The 10,000-nt window shown below is 38.8% G+C and overlaps 1 pseudogene; it reads right to left on the reverse strand.

The window, feature by feature from the left end:
- Positions 1–7,231: 7,231 nt before the first annotated feature.
- The window catches only part of LOC138033468 (uncharacterized), a 10,775-nt pseudogene continuing 8,006 nt past the window's right edge, over positions 7,232–10,000 (reverse strand).

A 10,000-nucleotide genomic window follows, 5' to 3' on the forward strand; every position in this document is an offset into this window, starting at 1 on the left:
AAAATTGAATGTCCAATCGTTCCGATGTTGTTGGTTTGTGAAGTTGAAGTCAACAATGATAGGAGGGACAACTGTACGACGTGGTGTGTGCAGGAGTCAATCACACTGTAATAGGCCTTATTCACGATAGCCGCCATGTTGGTTTTCATATTGTTATGCAAATTAGCCATGTGTTATGCTGGGGGGCAAACATTGAAAAAAAGCAAATTGCGGAAAATCGGCTCAACGAAATATTGAAATAACATTGCAAAAAGTCCATTTTAGCATTTAGAATTTTAAGTACCTTTTATAAAATTTTTGTATCTTTTGATTGCCTTTGACATTTCGACTTTCTACTTCGTTATCTGCTCATTTTTCACTACAAAATCGTCGAAGTAACTTGTGTAATGATTGTATTTTACTGCTTAGGTGATAAACATTCAGTGAACGTGAAACAAATCATCTGTGTAGCTAAGGTGTTCGTGATAACCTCTCAAAGTTGTGTTGTTAGCCCCCTTTGAAGTGTGTAGCTAATTTGCATGATAATAGCAAATCCAACATGGCGGCCATCGTGAATAAGGTCTATTTGTCTGGGATCGTAGTCTTCTTTGCAAAGCTATCGGCGGTATTTTTAGGCGGCGGAAAATAATAAAAAGGTGGAATTCTGGTTTGGGGGCCGGGTTTACAATCCAGAATTGCCAGATCTCGCTACCCGGCTGGAACTGGCCTACCTTTCGCCAGTTGGGATTCATAATTTGTTCTGTTTAATTTTGCCTCCACTCAACCGGACGCTCGAGTTACAAATAATATATGGGTGCATTGGCCTTCCAAGCCACCTTAGCCAACCAACGCCCGCATACTATAAACCTGAATCCCACAAACCATTGCGCACCTAACACGGCTAACGAGGCCTCTGATACGTGCCGGCTAAATAGTAATTTATGCCAATTTACAATTATCAGAAATTAAATTTTCTATTAGTTGTTTCATTGGCGATTAAAAGCCTCCTAAGGGAGACGTCACTAAGCAATTTATTCTCATTATTATAAAGCCTTTGGTAAAAGAAAAAACTCGAAGTCGTCTGTTTGTTAACGCTTAATCCAGATGAAGACTGGTATTAGCCAGTCGAAAGAGAGCGTTTTCAAAAGTCTTGAGAATAGACCGCTTTAGCTTGTACGCTTTGTTTTCCCATTTCAGACCACGTGATGTTCCCAAGGGAATTTTCCTTTTGTTTTTTTTCAAGTTATGCGTACATATACACGTGCATAAGACGACATTTCAATGAAACTGTTTCCAAGAATAACATCACGTGGTCTGAAATGGGAAAACAAAACGCACAAGCTAAAGAGGTCAATACCAAACTAACCCTACTGCAACTGAATTCTTTGGTTATACAAATTCTTTCATTTCAATAAATCAATATGGCCGTCGATCACGTGAGTGAAAACATGTCTACACTGTTGTTAGATCAGTCGTTGCAGCGCTCTTTCTGAAAATAACAATATTATAGTAATTTCTTTTACTGGTCACGATGCTTTTGATCCGAAACCAAATTTTGGAATGAAATTTAAGCTTTGCATGAGCAATTTAACGCACTGCGCATGCGTCAAACTTTAAGGGGAGAAAGAATGCATGAAAAGAGGGAAATGGGAAGAGGTAACACTGAAGGTGAAGGGTGCGAACTACACTTTGTTCACGATAACATCTTCTCCAGCTGCCATGTTGCTGGATACGCAAGGTGTCATCCATAAATCTCTCAAAGTGATTCGTAGTTTTTAGGTTAAAAGATGAAATACAGGAAGATCGTTCATGGCATCGTTCGATGGCATAAGTGGTAATAATACATAATTAGCTTGCTACACAAGGGGGCCACGAGGAGAAAAATATTTCTTTCGTGTCTTATTAGAAGGACGATCTCTTATTGTCTGTGTTCATTGGATAAGGTAAAAACGTATTTTCTCTTCCAAATGGCTTCAAATTTACATTTGAAAAGAAACAACATGCCGGAGGAATTCGTATTCTGGCTGTAAATTTGAATTGATAATTAATACTAAATTATGCAGTTTTTTCCTGCCACGTTTAAACTCAAGAAACGCTAAGGCGAAACACAATTTTCGAGATTTACGCCATTTTCTTGGCTTTTTTCCTGAAGAAATGATTCCCATGTTGGAGAGATGTTTAATGGAGGTCTTGTCAAAAACGTTATGGTCGAGGTTCCGTCTATATCATGTTATCAAAGGGTTTAGCTGATGATTACAAAATGGCGTGCAGGACACTCGATCGAGGAAGAAAATTTCAAGGTGTTTTACAACGAATGCTTAACAGGTATTTTGACAACAATTGTATGTTACTCGTATTTCTTGTCTCCATCAAGTCGTGCTTGATTTGCGGTGTAATAAACTACCTAATATCACACAAGATAAACATGATATTTCAGTTAATTTATGCCAGTGCAGTGTAAAATACCAGCCATGAAGTCATTACCGCGACTTATTTTATGTCATATCATATCTATGGATATAATACTTGTTTTTGAAGAAAACTACGTATTGTATAATGCAGATTTATCTTATAATTAATATTTGTTTTGCAACTTTTTATAGTAATCATTTTTGCATGAAGAAATAATATAAGCAGGTTAAAGATGATAATAGACTTATCATGAAATAGACACAATACAGTTCCTTATTTACTATGACAAATCAGTACACAGCACACTGCGCAGTAATAGTTTGTTTGCTTTATTGTACTTTAGGATTTCATTTCCATACTCTAAAGATTGGCTTCCCCATGCATACTACATAACACTTATTTATATATTCATTAATCTTTATATTCATTCATTATTTATTTATTTACTTCAATATTCCTAGGTATGCCATCACTGTGAATATTATAATTTTTACCACAATTGCTTGTAATCTCGCAATCTGATTGGCTAATTTGTCGTTGTCGATGAGAGTCTAGACAAGGCTGTACGCGTAATGCCAGCGTCATTTTGTCACGCAATGTAATAGCCATTGTATTGCGAGAAAGTTATAAACAACGCTTGCTCTTTCTTCGTGTCATGATTTTGGTCACGCTCTGAAATAAAAACTTTCTTTGGTGTTGAATATTGTGGTAAAAAACAAATCGAAAGTGGTTCAAATTTGTTGAGGACTCACAATGCGCAACATTTTGACCACTGTGATGACGAATATTGTTGTCGATAAGAGTACAGATAACGCTGAACCACTTTCGATTTGTTAAATATAAAACGGATATAAAACACCAAAGCACACAAAATCAACGAGAGGGACAACAGCAATACGATACGACAGCTTTTAAAGCGTTCACATTAGGCTTCTCTACGATGGTGAATGAATGGTATATCACCCACTCACTTACAGAGAAGTGGCTCTACTTATTTATTATATATATAGATACTGATGAAATACTATGAAGATATTACTTTTATGTTAATGACAATAATGATATAAATGTAAATGCAAAAATGTAAATGCTTTATTTAATATAGTGAATGCATTTAGCTATCACGCTGGCTCATAGGCACTCCACTTTTAATAATGTGAAAGAAACAATTCAAACTTAACAGAAACATTATTAAGAACCCCAACTGGCAGGAGGCAACCAATTGGCTATTTAAAAAGCGTGGTAGAGTTGAATCCGGGATAACAGGAAACAAATCCAAACCAGAGGTCAGAACATGACGGGGTTTCAACCCGGAGCAACCACGTGCAAACCCAACGCCCTAACCATTGGATCACGCTGCCTCTTTTGATGACAATAGCGACCTTAAGCACGCGCGTTTTTAAGAAGCGGACGGCAACCGGAAGAGGACATTTCCCGTGCCAGGACAGTGTTGTCCCCCAGATTTTTATACTAATCATCTCTAATGGAGAAAATATTCTTAGCTATATAAAAGTGGTTGTGTGGCGACAAGTTAAGAGGGAAGACGGCTGACTTCCGGTTGCCGTCCGCGTCTCAAAAATGCGCGTGCTTAAGCTCCCTGATGATGATGACAATGATGATGACGATGACGATGATGATGATGATAATAATAATAATAATAATAATAATATTAATATTAATATTAATTGTAGAAACAATAATCAATTTATCAGTCTCAAGTTCATCCGACTAAGCACAAGGTAATTGTGGCTTAGGTAATCGGGGTCTCATTTACTTTGCGAGGGTTAGGGTAGGATTGTAAATTAATTCACAAACACATTTTTGACGGGAGGGGAAAATCGGAGTACCCGGAAGTGAAGAGGACCAACAATCTCCTCTGACATATGGCCTTCAGTCCACGAAACGAACTCGAAGCCGAGTGCTTTCACCGCTGTGCTGACCCCGGTTCTCATTGTTTCTTTACGGGGACAATTTTATGTTTGATCAATTCCTCGTTTCAGACAAAAGTGACAGCACATGTGATGGGCAATGTTGAAAGCAGTCACGAAGAACATGCAGGGAAGAAGCGGAAGATAATGGCCTTAAAGTTAGCAAAAGGTCAGTTGATAAATTCATTTTACAAGTGTGGTAGGCTAGTGGCTTTCACGAGTCATTTCTTAAAGAATGCCAAACAAGGTGAAATTTTTTGTAGCACTGGATTAAGTTTAATCGAGAGTTACATATAGTTCATCGTGAATCGCGGCTATTTGCTAAAACGATTCACTTTTTAAAAAAGTTTACCTCCCGGCGCTGAATTTTTTGGGCGGCTTGAACAGTCAGCTCTCACGCGTTATCTTTCAGTTTTTTACAGATTGTGCTTTGCATCTTAGAATAATTCATGGGTTTTTTTTATAAGCATCGACCGATCTAATCTTAGCGCTGTCATCCATGAACAGGCCCCCATAGACGAGTTATTGTCTTGCGTTACATAATCGGCAAGGCTTGAAAACCGAGTGAATGTCAATTCACTTGTCCAAAACAAGTCGTGATAAGAACCATTACATGCGTGAGACCGTAAGTTGAGAGAAGGATTCAGTAAGATATAAACGCCTTTTTGTGCTTTATGGAAATTGATCTGGTTTCGCCTCGTACAACGGCTTATTTTTTGCAAGTTCATCACCGTCTGTTTGAGAGCAACCCCTCCACTATTGTTCAGGTGTACGTCCCAACATTTGACTTGTACAGCCAAGTAGTGCAAATGTTAGACAGTGTCCTAAAGAAAGACATCCTCGCTGTGCGTAGTTTAAGTGGAAAAAGAGGCTCAAGGGTCCTGGAATTTCCATCCTACAATATTTTTAAGCTGGTAGACATTGAAGTGCATCCTAAAAAGCAATTTGTGATTGCCGAGATGGGCACCCACACCAGGAATAAGATAGCCTGCGTAGCATGGCGGTTTTGGTTGCTAAGTAATAAAGGCGGGCGAGGGCCACTGGAAGAGACTACATATAACCATGTGTTGATGAATTCTGGACACTTTCCAAAGAAGATCAGCAAACAGGGCATGACATGGATTAAATCTGAGCTCGAAAAAAGCTGAAGGTCCTTAAGGGGTTGAGGAAACCTTTAGAGGCAAGAATACTCATGACTCTCGAGGAAAGTGACAAAGGCAACGACACAAGGACCGTTTCTGGAATCATCGACCCGTCTTAAAACCTTGGTTAAAAAATAAGAATGAGAAGACTGAAGGAGCAAAACAGTATAAGCAATTAACACTGAAGCAAGGAAAGCATAAAAGGGGACAAGCAATCTTGGATTGAAGAGATTTCGCAGAACAATGAAGATAAAATCTAAGAGAAAAAGAATAGACATGGAAAAATTCTCCTTTGGTGAAAGATCTAAGCAAATTCAAACTAAGGACAACTTAGCACCATTTAGAACAAAGCTTAAAGTGGAAATTAAACTGCTTGAAAAAAGATAAGACAATCTAAGATGATAGATAGAATACACTACGTTCCTAGACTAGCTCGTCTATTTGCGTGCAGTGTGTGTATCTAAACCTATTTGTCGATTTATAGAAACTGCATAAAGCAACAAAACAAGCAATAGAATGCATCTAAGACCAGTACAATCCCAGCGCAAACCACGCGAGATTCAGTCGTATTGAAGGTTCTACTACCATCTAACAATAGCCACATCCTTCGGGAAGAAACCACAGCTGTGAGTTAATTGAACCAGTGTGAAAGCAGCATAGGTAGACGAAAAGAAAAGTAAATTAAAGTGAAGGGAATTTAAGTGTCTATTTGCAGGGCCGTAGCCAGTATGAGGCAAACCGAGGCACTTTCCATTAACGGCTTCCAAACTATTTTGTGGTTTTCCAAAGTTGTTTTTTTAATTGTTTTTATGTATATTTTGACTGAATAAATTATAAATTTGAAGGAATTCAGCAATTCTCGCGGACGGCTGGTGAATTCAGAGAAAAAGAGCAAGAACCTTAGTTTGTGGATAACAGTGCAGTAAAATAATAATTAAGATGGTCTACCAAGAGCCACTCGTCCTATTATTCATAAATATTCCTTGCAAAACTTTAAAAGTGATTAGTGCAGCAGAAATTCTGCAGCCATCCTCAACTGGTGCCGCAGAAATTCTGCGGCTATAAAATTCTGAGGCCATCTTTAACTGGTGCTGCAGAATTTCTGAGGCCATCTCTGACTGGTGGCACAGAAATTCTGAGGCCATCTCTGACTGCTGCTGCAGAAATTCTGAGGCCATCTTTAACTGGTGCCGCAGAAATACTGCGGCCATCCTTGACTGGCGCCGCAAAAATTCGGCAGCCATCTCTGACTGGTGCCGCAGAAATTCTGCGGCTATAAAATTCTGAGGCCATCTATAACTGGTGCTGCAGAAATTCTGAGGCCATCTCTGACTGGTGCCACAGAAATTCTGAGGCCATCTCTGACTGCTGCTGCAGAAATTCTGAGGCCATCTTTAACTGGTGCCGCAGAAATACTGCGGCCATCTGACTGGTGCCGCAGAAATTCTGCGGCTAAAAAATTCTGAGGCCATCCTTAACTGGTGCCGCAGAAATACTGCGGCCATCCTTGACTGGTGCTGCATACATTCTGAGGCCATCTCTGACTGGTGCCGCCAAAATTCTGAGGCCATCTTTAACTGGTGCCGCAGAAATTTTGCGGCCATCCTTGACTGGTGCTGCATACATTCTGAGGCCATCTGACTGGTGCCGCAGAAATTCTGCAGACATCTTTGACTTTGGCCGAAAAACTAACTACATGTGCGGAGAGTAAGTCAACCCCCTGACCCCCACTATGAAAGAACAGCTTTGGTGTACAAACCACTATTTGCCTACTAAATAATAACTTTTAATTCATATGTATATACAGTTTACAGAAAATAGCAGAAACTCTCTCACTGAGGCAAATTGTATTTCATTTCAAAAGGCAAAGTGTTTTGATAATTCCGTTTCGTACTACATACAAATGCAATGACTAAGGTGGTTAGTGGAACTTTTTAACCCATTGATGATTAAAATCGTCTGGACAGAGTAAATACAAGTCTGGCCGGTTTTGGCCGGTTCCTACATCAAAGGGTTAATTAATTCACTGGGTTTTCAAAAATTAAATCCAAATCCTGGTTACACGCACTCTCTAAGAGCAGCATACCTATTTTTAAGAAATGTTTTAGTAGATGGCATTAGTCTGCTATCTTCTGTTAGGTGAAAATCACAGCAAACAATACACGATTTCGGCAAGTCCTCAAGCCAAGGATCTGTTCTCCTTCGCGGAAGATGTTGTGGTGACCATTTTCCACCATATGACCCTTTCCAGTAATGAATCTGAAAATGTATTTCCCCAACAGATAATACTTTTCCAAGTACTGGCATCTTATCATAATTTTCCAAAAATACAGCCACAAAACAACCAGGATGCAAGTTTTCAAGAAAGTTGTCAGTCACTTCCACAGGATCTTGTCTTTGCCGTGGATTTCTATAGCGGCCAGTGTAGATCTACAGTAAAGAATCAAATGTTAATTAAAGTTGAAATCAAAAACCAAAAACTGACAAATAAATTAATACATTTAAATTAAACAGTTTGATAAGGGACTATTCCATGGAAAGACTGAGTTTATCGTTTTCCTTGAATTTTTGGACCCTATAACTGCGAGGAAACAAAGCGCGGCCGCGGAATAAATTCGCATAAACATGTAAACATCACTGAAATCAACAAGTTCATGGTTACACGAGACATTACAAGTTGCCTCGACAAAATAACCACAAACTCAGTTTCCACTAATGAAGCTCACCAAATTTACCCCAAGAAAAAAGTAGAAGATAAGAAAGAAAAGTAATATGCTTTGCCGAAGCGATGGCGGTTGTTTCTGCTCCGAAAGAACAGCGGAAACAAGAGACCTGGCATTGTGGAACATTCTTAATTACAAAATTCTGCAAATTCTCTGACTTTCGGAAGCGTGCTTTTAATTGCCTAGATAACAATAGACTGAAAAAAGTGTCCAATGAAGACAATTCTGTTTCAACGTGGCTCAGTTTATTTTCATGAAAAGAATATCAAAATACCTTTTTCTCAATTGGATGACTGAATCACGCAACACAATCTTCCGGTCATTTGAAGTGTTTGTTTGCGCGAATTTTTAACAAAGACTCGGAAAAAAAACTTGGAAGACTTTAAAGTAATCGATTGAAAGCGGGACCTTTAGGAGCATTAGCAATGGTAAAATAACAGCAAAGTCATATAGCCCCTTCGTAGGAAAAATAACTGCAAAATCAAAGCATCTCTTTCTTTCAATGATTTAAGTGATCATAATGTCAAGTCAAAGTCTAGATTTTGTCGATATTAATTTAACATCGGCATAATGACCGACAGTTCGCTTTTTCTCGGTTTGTCTTACTTTCCCAAAATATCTTTCAAGACCAAGCCACGTTTGGACCTTTAAAAGAGCGCGCACCAAGGGGCCAGTTCAATAGATCGTTCCCACTGTCACGCAACATAAAAAAATCGAAACCGTTTGATGAAATACTCCAAAAACTTGGAATGTTGTAGGAGACACATTTATAAAGTACTTCACCAATTCTCAGGTGTGTGCAGTACATCGTTTCTGAGTTATTTGTCGAAGCGTTTCACGCAACTTTATAGAGTTTTGTACCGAGCCGCCACGTTGGTAATATGGCGGCCAGAAACCCACATGAATAACTGGAATTCATTTAGCGATAAAAGCGCTTACTTTTCGCTCATGAGACAAAATACATGTGTATCACCTAATGTACTTGAAACGCTCAGACTCTCGAGATTCATAGGCATTTTCAACCAAATAACTTTATATCATGGTGTCACGCAAGGTGACCATTCGGAAATTAAAAATGCTGTCAGGAACTCGAAACTTGAAAAAAGACTTACTTCAAGGTCATATTCAACCTCCGAAAGATAAAATTTCAAACACATTGCGGTTTTGATTTTAGAATTTGATGACGTCTCTGTGAAAACCACCTATTCCCTTGAGGATAACAATCACTTAGAAAACTCAAAAGACTCGCTGGTGGAGCTTGATTTGGGTGAAAAAGAACTCAAAGATGGTCCGAATATCTATCTTACGCGAACAGTCAGAATAATTCTTGAGATACTTTTAAGATGTCCGTTTAAGAATATTGCTTAACACCGTTTCTTCATTTCAGCTTTTCGTTTTTTCCTCGGCCGCAGGCGTTTGACGCTTTTGGAAATTCGTATAAATTTGGACTTTGGCCAACCGTTTAATTAAACACTACAGTCATCCGTATAAAGTTATAAACTATAACAAGAATCGTTTCGATTTTTGTTTCCAAGAGTTGTTTTTACGGTTAAACGAGAAATCGTTAGTGTACGTTTTCCCATTCCCGGTCACATGTAATGGCAAACGAAAAAAAAACAAATAAGAAAAAAAATTACGCTAAATGCATGCTTGTGGACTCACCTCTTGAATTTGCCGAGTCTCTCTGTCTCGCAACTCTAACAAGTCAGGAGAGATTTGGGCTGCAGGAGGGGCTGGTGCTGTCCGAGCTGATTGTCTTAATTTGTCGATTGGCCAACAGTAACTATCAGGAACACACGTAAGTTCATCCAGATGA

Source organism: Montipora capricornis, chromosome 14 (genome assembly GCF_036669925.1).
Source record: "Montipora capricornis isolate CH-2021 chromosome 14, ASM3666992v2, whole genome shotgun sequence".
NCBI lineage: Eukaryota > Metazoa > Cnidaria > Anthozoa > Scleractinia > Acroporidae > Montipora > Montipora capricornis.